The sequence below is a fragment of the Sus scrofa genome, chromosome 2, assembly GCF_000003025.6.
Source record: "Sus scrofa isolate TJ Tabasco breed Duroc chromosome 2, Sscrofa11.1, whole genome shotgun sequence".
Taxonomy (NCBI): domain Eukaryota; kingdom Metazoa; phylum Chordata; class Mammalia; order Artiodactyla; family Suidae; genus Sus; species Sus scrofa.
Window position 1 is genome coordinate 56542954 of NC_010444.4, and position 14509 is coordinate 56557462.

The 14509-nt window shown below is 34.8% G+C and overlaps 1 pseudogene; it reads left to right on the forward strand.

Moving 5' to 3' along the window:
• Positions 1-13424, forward strand: part of LOC110259609 — a 63751-nt pseudogene extending 50327 nt beyond the window's left edge.

Sequence of the window (14509 nt, forward strand, 5' to 3'; positions counted from 1 at the left end):
ACCCATGTTGCTGCAAAAGGCATAATTTCATTCTTTTCTTTATGGCTGAGTAGCATTCCATTATATATGTATATGTACCACACCATCTTAATACATTCCTCTGTTGATGGACATTTAGGTTTCTTCAACATCTTGGCTATTGAAACAGTGCTGTAGTGAACATTGGGATACTTGTATCTTTTTTAATAATGGGGATATATTACATGGCAAAGGGAGAATGACTCAGTATTGTGTGGTAGCTTGTTTTGGAAAAGAACCTGAAAAGGAATGGGTAAATGTATATGTATACTGATTTACTTTGCTGTACATCTGAGATTAAGCCAATTTAGTGAGTCAACTATATTCCAATAATTTTTTTTAAAGAGTTAGCATATCTAGTTGTGTTGAGAAAAAAGTCTAACAATGTTTCCCCAAGTTTGTGTCTCCTACTATCTGGAACCTGTGAATATGATGTAACATTAATTCCATTATTTTGTAATACTGTATGGAACAATTGACCTTAAGATAGAATGATTATTCTGGATTATCTGTGTGGGTGTACTGGAATAATATGTGGCCTTAAAAACAGAATTTCTTATACTAGTGGCAGAAGAGTAAGTCAGAAAGATGTGAAATGTGAGATTGGTTTGACATCCTGTATTTGTACCCCACAAAGTACAATAAAAGTAAACTAACAGACAATGGCTTTCATGAACAAAGAGATAAAATATCCTCAATATCCTCAATAAAATATTAGAAAATCAAATATACGAGCTGATAAATATCATTCACAAGAATTTTAAGTTATTATCTTATTTCTTAATGGAAAATTCAATACATTCTCTTTAGAATAGATAACAAAGCATGTGCCCCCACTTTTTTTTTCCTTTTTTTGTTTTTTTTAGGGCCACACCTGTGGCATATGGAAGTTCCCAGGCCACAGCAACCACCAGATCCTTAAACAAATGAGCAAGGCCAGGGCTCAAACCTGCATCCTCATAGATACTAGTCTTAATTCCCACTACTCCTGTTTAACATTGTACTAAAGCCTCAGACATTGTAATAAGACCAGACATGTAATAAAATCAATAAAAATACAAATAAAGAACTTAAAATGTTCTCATCACAGAAAGCATGATTTTCATTATAAAATGATTTTTTAAAAAACTACACAAAAACTACATCAAAACAAAACCCCTTGTAATTAATAAGTCAGTTCAGCAAGGTGAAAGATTACAGAATCAAAACAAAAATATACCATGAAAGTATGTTTAATAGTATATTTATATTTAATATAATATTATATATTTAATAAATATAAATATACTATATCTTAATGAAACATAAAATGACTAATTTAATAAGTATTCCATGTTTATAGACTACAAGAAAGAACATAATAAAGTTTTTCAATTCTTATCACATTTATCTATATGTTTAGCAGAGTTTCAGTGAAAATACCACTGAAGTTTTATAGATATATATAAGTTAATTCTAAAATTATACAGACTAGGAGAAGAAATTATTATAGATATAGTAATTTTGAGAAAAAAAAATAGGTGATTAGGCTATCTAATCTCACAAAATTATAAGAGTACAATAATCAGGACTTTGTGGCATTTATAAAGGAATGGATGAATAGGTCAGTGGGTAAATGTAGAGTCTAAAACTAGACTCAAACATGTGTGGCCGTTTGATTTTTGACAGATATATATGAAAGCAACTAAATGTTGAAGGATAGTATTTTGAAATTTGTATTAGACAATTCAGGAATCCCTGTATGAGAAATAATATTTGACTTAACCATTAAACTGCATAGAAAAGGTATTTCATAATACTTTTGTAAATTTGTAATACTTTTAGAAAAAAGCATAGGGAAAATTTCAATAATTTGAAATTAGTGTACTTAGAAAAGACACCAAAAGCACAGCCAGAAAAAAGGGAAAAATAAATAAATAAATAAATAAAACTATGAACTTTATCAAAATTTGAAATTGATTATTTAAGAACACTAAAAACACAAACTGTGATAATTACCCAGGATAATTTACTGATAAGGAAATTAAGATTATTTTTAACATTTAAAAATTATTTTGGTTGATTTACAAAGTTCTGTCAATTTATGCTGTACAGCAAAGTGACCCATTAATACATATATATACATTTTTTTTCACATTATCTTCCATCGTGTCCATCACAAGTGATCAGATAGAGTTCCCTGGGCTATGCAGCAGAATCTCATTGCTTATCCATTCCAAAAGCAATAGTTTGCTTCTACTAACCCCAAACTCCCAGTCCATACCATCCTTCTTGGCAACCATAAGTCTGTTCTCCACGTCCATGAGTTTGTTTCTCTTCTGTAAATAGGTTCATTTGTGCCTTATATTAGATTCTAGATAGTAAGTGATATCATATGGTATTTGTCTTTCTTCTTCTGACTTACTTCACTGAGTCACTAGTTCCATTCAGATTGTTGCAAATTATATTATTTTGTTTCTTTTTTATGGCTGAGTAGTATTCCCTCGTGTATATACACCACATCTTAATCCATTTATCTTTTGATAGACATTTAGGTGGTTTCCATGACTTGGCTATTGTGAATAGTGCTGCAATGAACCTAGGGGTTCATTGTTATCTTTTCCAATGAATGCTTTGTCTGGATATATGCCCAAGGATTTTATTGCTTGATCATATAGTAGTTCTATATTTAATTTCCTGAGGTACCTCCATACTGTTTTACATAGCGGTCATACCAATTGGCATTCCCACCACAAATTTAGAAGTATTCCCTTTTCTCAACACCCTCTCAAGCATTTGTTATCTGTAGAATTATTAATGATGGACATTCTGACTGGTGTGAATTTTGATTTTCTTTTCTCTAATAATTAGTGATGTTGAGCATTTTTTTTTTCATTTGTCTGTTGTCCATCTGTATATCTCCTTTGGAAAAATGTCTATTCAGGTCTTTTGCCCATTTTTCAACTGAGTTGTTTCTTGCTGCTTTTGTTGTTGAGTTGTATGAAACATTTGTATATTTTGGAGATTAAGTCCTTGTTGGTTGCATCATTTGAAACCACTTTCTCCCATTCCGTGGGTTGTCTTTTCTTTATGGCTTCCTTTGCTGTACAAAAGCTTGCAACTTTGATTAGGTCCCATTGGTTTATTTTTGTTTTTATTTCTGTTTCCGTGGGTGACTGACCTAAAAAAAATTTGTAAAGTTGATGTTAGAGAAAGTTTTGCCTATTTTCTCTTCTATGAGTTTTATGGTGACTTCTCTTACGTTTAGAGTTTATTTTTGTGCATGGTGTTAGGCTGTGTTCTAGTTTCATTGATTTACATGAAGCTGCCTAGTTTTGCCAGAACCACGTGCTGAGAAGACTTTTTCTTATTTTATATTCCTGCCTCCTTTGTCAAACATAGGTGTCTGGAGTTTATTTATGCATTCTCTATTCTGTTCCATTGGTCTGTCTGTCTATTTTGGTACCAGTTACCCTGTCTTGATTACTCTAGCTTTATGATATTGTCCGAAGTCAGGGAGAGTTATGCCTCCTGCTTTTTTTTCCCTCAGGATTCCTTTGGCAATTCTGGGACTTTTTATGTTTCCATATACATTTTTGCATTGTTAGTTCCACTTCTTTTAAAAGTGTCATGGGTAATTTGATAGTGATCACATTAAATCTGTAGATTGCTTTGTGTAGTATGGCCATTTAAAAAATATTATTTAATCTAATCCAGGGGCATGGAATATCATTCTATTTTTGTGAATCCTCTTCAAGTTCCTTGATTAATATTTTATAGTTCTCAGTAGATAGTCTTTCACCTCCTTGGTCAGGTTTGTTCCTAGGAATGTAAATTTTGGTTTCAATTTTAAAATGTATTTTTTCTTACATTCCTTTTCTAGTATTTTACTGTTAGTTTACAGAAATGCAACTGATTTCTGAATGTTAGTCTTGCATCCTGCTACTTTGCTCAATTCATTGATCACGTTGAGTAGTTTTTGTGTGGAGTCCTTAGAGTTTTCTATATATAGTATTATGCCACCTACATAGAAGTGGGAAGGCTTTCATCTTCTCTCCATTAAGCATTATAGTGGCTGTAGGTTTGTCATAAATGGCTTGATTATGTTATCTTCCCTCTATACCCTTTTGGAAGGTATAGAGGGAAGTGGAAGTTGAATTTTGTCAAATGCCTTTTCTGCATTTATTGAGATGCTTGTGTGTTTTTTGACTTTTCTTTTGTTAATGTGGTGTATGACGTTGATTGATTGAGTTACATATGTTAAACCATTGTTGCGAACCTGCAGTGAATTTCTCTTCGTCGTTGTGTATGATCTTTTTTATGTGTTGTTGGATTTGGTTGGCTAAATTTTGTAGAAAATTTTTGCGTCTATTTTTATCAAGGATATTGGCCTATCATTTTCTTTTTTGGTTGTATCTATGGTTTTGTTATTAGGGTTATGGTGGCTTCGTAGAATGTCCTTGGGAGTGTTCATTCTTCAAAATTTGTAAAAGTTTTTAAGAGGGATGTGTATAAGTTCTTTGTATGTTTGATATAATTCACCTGTGAAGTTATCTGGTCTTGGCCTTTTGTTTGTAGGGAGTGTTTTTATTACATTTACAATTTTATTTCTCGTGACTGGTCTGTTCAAGTGATCTGTTGCTTCTTAATTCAGTTTTCGTGGGCTGTCTCTAGAAAATTGTCAGTTTCTTCTAGGTTGTAAAAATTGTTGGCGTATAATTGTTCATAGTATTTTCTTATTTCTTATTATTAATATCATTTTTTATGTATTTCTGCAGTACCCAGTGAAACTTCTCCTTTTTCATTTCTTACTTTTTTGGGTTCTTTCTCTCTTCTTCTTGGTGAGTATGTCCAGAGGTTTGTCAATTTTGTTCACCCTTTCCAAGAACTAGTTCTTGGTTTTATTTATTTTTGAATTTTCTCTTGTTTTTTGAATCTCCAATTTATCAATTTCCTCTTTAATCTTTATGATTACCCTCCTTCCAATGACTTTAGATTTTGTTTGTTCTTCTTTTATTAATTATTTTAAGTGATAAGTTCTGTAGTTGATTTCAGATTTTTCTTATTTTTTGAGGAAGTCCTCTGTCACTATGAACTTCTCTCTAATAACTGCTTTTGTGGCATCCCATTGGTTTTGAATGGTTGTGTTTTCATTATCATTTGTCTTGAAGTGTTTTTGTTTTGTTTTGTTTTGTTTTGTTTTGTATTTGCTTTCTAGGGCCAAAACTGCAGCCTATGGAAGTTCCCAGGCTAGGGGTAGAATCCAAGCTGCAGCAATGCCAGGTCCAAGTAACATCTGTGAGCTATACCCCAGCTCAGGGCAATGCTTGATCCTTAATCCACTGGGGGCAGGGGCAGGATTGAACCTGAGTTATCATGAATACTAGTCAGGTGCTTTACGGCTGAGCCAAAATGGGAACTCCCTGTCTTGAGGTGTTTTTTATTTACTAATTGACCCATTGTTTTTTTAGTATCATGTAGTTTAGTCTCCATATAGTCAGTTTTTTTAATTTATTTTTCTGTCATTAACTTCTAGTTTTATGCTATTGTGCTGAGAGAGGATGCTTGAAATAGTTTCTATATTCTTAAATTTGTTGAGGTTAGTTTTGTGCCCCAGTATGTGGTCAATCCTTGAGAATGTTCCATGTGTATGTACTTGAAAAGAATTGTATTTTCTGTTTTTTTTTGGGGGGGTGTAATGTCCTATAAAATAGTATTTAGGTATAACTATTCTATTTTGTCTTTTAGAGTCTCTCTTGCCTTATTTATTTCTGTCTAGAGAATCTGTCCATTGATGTAAATGGGGTGTTAAAGTCTACTCTTATCATCTAGCCAACAATCTCCTTTTGTGTCTTCTAGTACTTGTTGCATGTATTTTGGTGTTCCTATGTTAAGGGCATATATATTGTTGAGTGTAATATTCTCTTCTTGAATTAATCCTTTCATCATTAAATAGTGTCCTTCTTTGTCTTTGTTTATAGCCTTTATTTAAAGTCTATTTTGTCTGATATGAGTATTGCAACTCATGTTCTCCTGTCTTTTCCATTCACAAGAAATATCATTTTCCATACCCTCACTTTTAACTTATATGTGTCCTAAGATGAGTCTCTTGGAGGCAGTATTATGTAGGCTATTGTAGGCTCTTTTTTTTTAATCCAGTCTGCCACTCTATGTCTTTTAATTGAAGTATTCAGTCCATTAACATTTAAGGTAATTATTGATGAACATGTATTCATTGCCATTTTAAACCTTGTTTTCATGTTGATTGTATGTTTCTCCTTGGTTCCTTTATGTTTGGGGATTGATTTCCTTTTATTTCATGCCAGTGTCCTCTTTTTTTGTTGTTGTTGTTAATATATTGTTTGGTTTTGATTTGTGGTTGCCCTCTTTTTCAAGTATGTTGAACCTTTCCTATATCTGCTTGCTTTAGCCCGATAATCATATAGGCTCCAAAACATTCTAAAATAAAAGAGTCTAGATTTTCTTACTTTCCTCCTCCACATTTTACGATTTTTGATGTCCTTTCTTACATGTTCATGTTTAACATTTTGCTCTTCCTTTTGTTTATCATCTCTTTTATGAATAGTTTTTTTTTCTTTTAGGGCTGTATAATGGCTTATTTAAGTGATTACCTCCCATTTGTGATGCCTTCCATCCTATATATTCTTACTCATTTCCTATTTAGAGGATATCTTTCAGTATTTCTTCTAGAATGGGTTTAGTATTGCTATATTCTTTTGGTTTTTGTTTGTTGGAAAAATTATTTATTTCTGCTCATATTTTACATAATATTCTTGTTGGGTAGTGTACTCTAGGCTGCAAATTTCCCCTATTAGCATTTTAGTTTTATCTTTCCAATCTCTTCTGGCCTATAGTGTTTCTGTAGTGAAATCAGCTGATAGCTTTATGAGGGTTCCCTTATAATTAACTTTGTTTTTCTCTTGCTGCCTTTAGAATCCTCTGCCTTTAGAATCCTCTCTTTATCTTTAATGTTTTCCATTTTATTATAATATGTCTTCCGTGCGTTCAACTTGTTTGAGGCCTTCTGTGTTTTCTCTGTCTCTCCTTTCTAAAATAATCTGCATTATTATTCATACGTGCTCTTAATTCCTTCATATTCACTCTTAATTCCTTCAGTATTTTTAAAATCTCCTTTTTTTAACTCAATGTCTGTTAGACTTCAGAGGTCTGTTCAATGCTTTTCTCCTTCATGGGAATTCTCCTGCTCTTTTAACTGGGAATTGTTCCTGAGCTTCTTTGTTTTTCTTATTCTTATTCTGTGAGTTTAGGGGAAACCACTGCTATAGTCCAGGAGGGTTGTTTAAATGCAAGCGTGCCCCTGGGTAGTTTGTGAGGACTGTGTGTGTGTGTGTGTGTGTGTGTGTGTGTGTGTGTGTGTGTGTGTGTGCGCGCGTGCATGCATGAGGGCTGTTTTTAGTTTGGATGTTTGCTGCACTTTCCTCATTGTGTGCAGGCTGTTATCCCCTTGATAGGGGATCTGTGGGTGTACAACCTGTGTCTTATTCCAGGGAGATGGAGGCAATGGTCAGGGCTAGTTGCCAGTGTCTGGTTTCTGGGCCTTTGATATTGGTGAGGATCTACTTGGGGATTGTGCAGGCTGTTCCTGGTTGTAGGAAGTGACAGTGACCCTCAGGCCAGTGTAGGCAGCACACAGAACATTTGGAAGTGGCAGCAGTAGTGTGTGGGTTTCCAGGTGAGTGACAGCAACAATGGGTGGTGCTCAGTTGAAGAACCCTTCTCTGCCATGACCCCTGAGTTGACTGGGGCCACAGTTGGTGTCTCTTCACAGACTGATAGTGGTGGGGGGGACTCTCTTAATTCTGGAGTCTGAGATGGCTGTGGTGGTTTTCCCCTGCCACCCATAGCCTACACAAGAGGCACCCCACTGTCTGAGAACCCACACCTATTCAGAGAAAGATATTCCTATGGCAGTCCTGCCTCTCCTCCTCTCACCCTCCCCCAAAACATTGCCTTATTATCCTGCAGACACAGGCCTCCTCCTAGATTCCCTCAGCTATGGTGTTCAGCTCCTTAGCCTGTGATGCACTACTCCCTATCCCCCTCAAGCTGTCTCCACATAGCAAACCATGGTCCTTTCCCTGGAATTGACCTCTGGAGCTTGAGTCTCAGTGCCTAGCCCCTGTCTCAGCCTCTCATGGTGTTGTGTCTGGTGGCAGTGGTACCTATGATCTCTGAGGCTCTCTCTGCTTTGCCCTCCTCAGTCCAGCCTTCGTCTGAGGCTTTGAGGTTGCCTCTCCATTTCCTGCTGATCTCTCTGTCAGTTGGGTGGCCTTCCAGGGTGCAGATTCCTTTCCTCTTTCACATGTCCATCTCAGGAGTGCTGGTCCCATCCAGTTTCCTTTTTGTTTTTCTCTTTTCTCTCTCTCTTTTTTTCTTTTGTTATACTCAGGTATATGGAGAGTGTTTGGCCCCTTTTGGAGGTTCTGCCAGCATTCAGTAGTTGTTCTATGTGAATCATTCTACATTAAGTTTTTTTGTTTTTGTTTTTTGGGTTTTTTTGATGTGTTTGTGGGAGAAGGTGAGTGCCATGTCTTTCTCCTCCACCATCTTGATCCCACCTCCCAACACACAGTTTAGCAAGGCTCTTATGTTGATAACATATAAAAATCACTCACTACTAAAGGAAATAAACAATTAAAAATGGATGCTTCACTAATAGGAGAAGCAAACGATAAACAAACACATAAACATATTCAATACCAATAGCCACTCTGAAAATACAAATTTAAGGTAATATGAGAGGCTATTATTAAAATAAGATCTTTCAACAATGCCAATTATAGTGAGGGTGTATGATAAATGGAAGTTTCACATATTGCTAGTGGCCATGTACAGTGGTATGGCCATTATGAAAAATTCAGTTTATCATATAGTTAAACATATATTAATCACATGACCAAGAAATCGCACTCCTAGGTATTTGAGAAAAATGAAATCTTCCATTTATAGCAAAATTTATTTATGAATATTTACAGCCACTCTAAACATAATCACCCAAACTGGGAAGAAAATTCAAATGTTTACATGTCCTTAAGTGAGGATTAGATAAACAATCTGTGATACAGCCATAAAAAGAAATACTACTTAGCAATAGATGAACTTTAGAATATGTGAAACAACTTGGATGAATCTCAGGACTATGTTGAGTAAAAGAAGCAGTCTCAGAAGGTTGCATATGGTAGATTCTTGGTGTATGACATTTCCCAAATGGCAAAACTGCGGAGATGAAGAGACAAATAATTGCTAGGGGTTAGGGATTGAATGAGGGTGTAACTATGAAGGGATATCAGAGGGTTGGGGGGAGGAATTGTTGAGTATTCTGATTTTAATGGTAGATACAGGAATTTACACATGAGATAAAATTCCTAAAACTGTATACCAAAAGAGGTGTCAATTTTATGCAATATTAGTATAAAATGATTAATTAAAAATAATGAAGAGTTCCCATCATGGCGCAGTGGTTAATGAATCCGACTAGGAATCATGAGGTTGCAGGTTCGATCCCTGGCCTTGCTCAGTGGGTTAAGGATCTGGCGTTGCCGTGAGCTGTGGTGTAGGTTGCAGACACGGCTCAGATCTGGTGTTGTTGTGGCTGAGGTGTAGGCAGGAGACTACAGCTCCGATTTGACCCCTAGTGTGGGAACCTCCATATGCCACAGGAAGTGGCCCTGGAAGAGGCAAAAAGACAAAAAAAAAATGAGAAAGTCCTTGTTATATATATATGATCTTAATGGGTTTTTACTCCAATATGAATTTTAATAATGATAATAATGGACATAATAATAACTAGCAGGAATTATAACACTTATGCACCCTGCCTGGGGAGAGAAATCCAGAGGAACATGACTATATGTCAAAATATGAATTAATAATTAAAGGGACTATGTATGAATGTTAAAATTTAAATTGTCATAATATAAATGCAATTAATTTGATAATATGGAAATATTAAGGGTATTAAGAATAGGAGTATAGAGGTCAATTACCAACTTTTAAAAATTATGACATGGACCATACATACATAAAATTTACTAATTGCTCATTAACTTGGACTTCATTAGATTGTTCCTTCTAGCTAAAAGAGAGTCTGGAAATTATAACCATTAGTCTGAAAGACATGCTTGCTGATAACTTTTAGATGGAGAGTTCTATGTCTCTAGCCCCACTCCCATCTTAAAAAAGAGAAAAAATATTAGTGTCCACCTCATAGTTTACCAAGGTAACAAAAGAAAATTCTGAATTAGAGGAGTTTGGAATGTAACATAAACCTGATAATTGTCAAATACTTCAGCCTGGGTAAGAACATATGCAGTTTAAAGATATGTATATCAAAATACTATGCAAGTATATATATTACATATCAGAATATATATAATTGAAGGAAATAAGAATTTAAAATATAGGCAATACTTGATATTTCTTATTGCTTTTCTAAGAGCTGCCTCAAATAATAACAATGTATCCAGGACTTCCTGGCATCTGAAAGTGGTCAGATAATTTAACCCTTTCAAATACAGAGTTACTGGAATTTAGTAGAACTGCTTTCAGGAAAGTTTCTTCCAAGGGCTCAACTCAGCTTATATTTACTTCCTTCTTTTCAACTATTAGGACCCTAATGGAATAATCGGAGATGCAGCAGACAAAGCGCACGGGTGTTTGAAGCTAAAGTGGGTGGAGCTATCATGATGACTTTGATTCCTGAGAATTAGAGCCATAGAGTTGGAATGCTGAAGGGAAACTTAATGGAGCCCAGGTTCCTGATGATGGTTAGAGGTGGCATTTCACTTCCATATTTCTTTAGCATGGAAAAAAATAATAATAAAAAACCCTAATTTTTCTTAAAGAGTATTCTTGAAGGGTACTCTCTGATTCAAGGGTATCATGATTTCCAACACAAACATAATCATCCAACTTCTAGCAGAGGGAAGAAAAAGAGGATTTGAAAGGGTTTGGAAGAAATTTATAGGCATTTCCACATTATTTCTTAACAGAGTATCCATCTGTATTGACCGAAGCCTAAAAGGCTGAGGTATCATATGAAGCAGTTGAGGTTAAAATCTGTCTTGTAAAGTAGAACATAAACCATGCAAAGATCTAAAAAGAAATTCCAAATCTTCCAAATTTCCACTAAACAAGTTTTTAAAAATGAAAAAGGCAAACAGAGAAGCCCAAATAGCTAAATTACTCTGAGTAAATGGGAATAGAATCTTTCCAAAAGAAAACACAGCATGGAGTTAAAAGTATTTGTTACTTTCACAATAATGGAATGGTTTAATAGGCCTGGGAGCATGGTAGTAGATTGCAACACTGATGTTTCCACTTGTCATTTTTTATGTTCATGTCTGATTTTTCCATGACACTTCATTTTGAACATTTATAAAGTTATAGAAAAATTGAAAATGTATAATGAACATCTACGTACACTACAACTGGATTCACTAAACATGCATATTTTTGAAATTTATAGATATAAATTATTTTTACATGAAATCATTATTTATTTTTTTAAAATAATTACCCTGGTTGCAGGAAAATATCATTAACATCAACTTATCCTCACTTTTTCCTCACTTTTATCTGGCAATATATTCCTGAAAAATATTTTGTTTAATTGTACTCTAGACAGTTACAAAAAAACAAACTGTTCATTTTTCTATATGTTAGCTTTTTTAACTTACATTAAATTTGTTAACAATGCATTAAGTGCCTATTATTATTAATGTGTCTGTTATTGTTAATAGATGTCCATTGTTAGGTAGGTTATAATTTATTATTTATATAAATAATATTTATTATTTATATAATAAATAGGTAGGTTATAATTTATTTATTATTATTACTGGAGCTCCAGTAATTTAGATTATTAAGAAGTATGTACTCACCATTGTCTTTATTATTGTTTTTATTCTCTCTAAGGGAAAAGTGGGCATAATATAAAGCCTAGAATAAATTGCAATATGCGCCTTGTATAGAACTGAGTAGCTGAGTTTTGGGGGATGGGTCACTTTATTTTCTTCTTAGTCAATGTTTGTATTTACAGTGAGTCCTCTGAAACTGAAAAAGGTTAGAAAATTGTTAAAGTCTAGACTTTTAAGCTAATATAAATAACTGGATTTTGTAAAGATATTAACATGGTGAGAAAAGGCACACATTAAAAAACATGTTAGGTAGTTCCCATTGTGGCTCAGCAGTAATGAACCCAACTAGCATACATGAGCACATGGGTTCAATTCCTGGCCTCACTCAAGGGGTTAAGAAACCAGCGTAGCTGTGAGCTGTGGTGTGTAGGCATGGCTCAGATCCCACCTTGCTGTGGCTGTGGTATATGCTGGCTGCTGAAGTTCTGATTTGACCGCCAGCCTGGGAAATTTCATATGCCACAAGTGCAGCATTAAAAAAAAAAAACCCAAAAGTTAAAACTAGATGCTAGATAGTGAGATAGTGAGATAAAATGAGAAATTTAAAATATTTTAGAATAGTTCTTTATAATGGTTATAAATTGTTTAATTTCAATCCTAAACATAGTACATCCCCATCATCTATCAAGTCACCTTGGTGGGAAATGGGGCCATTCTCTTGGCCATTGGGACTGAGAAAAAACTGCACACACCCATGTATTACTTCTTGGCAAATCTGGCCCTCTTAGACATATTCTGCCCTTCAACCACTGTCCCTAAAATGCTGGAGAACCTCTTGACTGAGAACCCAGTATTTCCTTCGTTGGGTGTGCTCTACAGCTTTATTTTCTGGTGGCCCTGGTGGGGACTGAGGTCTTCCTTCTTTCTGTCATGGCTTATGACCGTTATGTGGCCATCTGTTTCCCTCTTCGTTACACCCTAATTATTACCAAGGTCTGCTGTGTTCAGCTCACTGTTGGGACCTGGACAGCAGGGTTTCTCAATTCCCTCCTTCATACTGTGTCCACGTTCTGCCTTTCTTTCTGTAAGTACAATCTAGTTAACCAGTACTATTGTGACATCCCACCAGTGGTGGCCCTCTCCTGCTCATCCACCTATGTGGCAGAAATGCTTATTTTGGTGGAAGCAGGTATCTTGGGAATCAGTGCCTTCCTGGTCACCTTTATCTCTTATTTCTACATCATATCTACCGTCCTGAAGATCCAGTCAATGAAAGGGAAGTGTAAAGCCTTTTCCACATATGCTTCCCATCTTCTAGTGATCTGTTTGTTTGGTGGCACAATGATATTTACTTATGTACGACCATATTCCAGTCAACACTCCCCAGGAATAGACAGACTTATCTCCATGTTATATGGAATTGTTACCCCAATGTTAAACCCCATGATCTACAGCCTGAGAAACACAGAGGTGAAAGGAGCAGTCAGAAGGGTCTTATGTCATAGAACATATTTACTGCAAGTGTAATTTTAAAAGCAAATTACTCAATGCTCAGTTTAGGATGAATCCATGTAAATAATTCATAGGATAATTTTCAATTCATGTAGGAATTTATGAAATACAAACTGATACATAGAAATTTTTACACACCCATATATGTATATAACATTAGTTATATTTATCTATATGTGTATATCTCTATCTTTACAAACTAGAAAATTTAAGTTTGTCATCCAAAATTTGATATTTCAAGGGTAGGCAGAGAACTGTTAACAATTGCATGTATATACAATTAAATTAACTTAGATCTATGGACATATCCATATCCATATATTAGCCAAATGATTTTCTCAGAATTTGTTTTTATTTTTCAAAATTATTTTTTTCTTTTAAGAATAATTCATTACAACATTATATTAGTTTCAGGATTATAGCAAAATGATTCAGGTATACATACACATTTCTTTTTTTTTCAGTTTCTTTTCCCTTATAGGTTATTACAAAATATTGAATACATTTCCCTGCGCTATACAGTAGGTCCTTATCAGTTATCAATTTCATGTATAGTAGTTGTATATGCTATTTCCAAAATCTAATTTGTCCCTCCCTCACTTCCTTATCCCTTTGATAACTGTAAGTTTGTTTTCTGTGCCTGTGAGTCTATTTCTCTTTTGCACCGTTTTTTTTAATTTCACATATACATAATATCATATGATATTAATTGCCTAACTTACTTTACTTAGTATTATTATCTCTGGAACCATCTATATTGTTGCAAATGCCATAATTTCACTCTTTTTTATGTCTGAGTAATAATCCAAAGTAAATATGTGCCATATCTGATTTATCCACTCATCTGTCAGTGGGCATTTAGTTTGCTTCCATGTCTTTGCTATTATCAATAGTAATTCTGGAGTTCCCATCATGATGCAGAAGAAACGAATCTGACTAGGAACCATGAGGTTGTGGGTATGATCCCTGGCCTCACTCAGTGGGTTAAGTAAGGATTGAGCATTGCTGTGAGCTGTGGTGTAGGTCACAGACATGGCTCGTATCTGGTATTGATGTGGCTCTGGCATAGGCTGGTGGCTACAACTCCAATTAGACCCCTA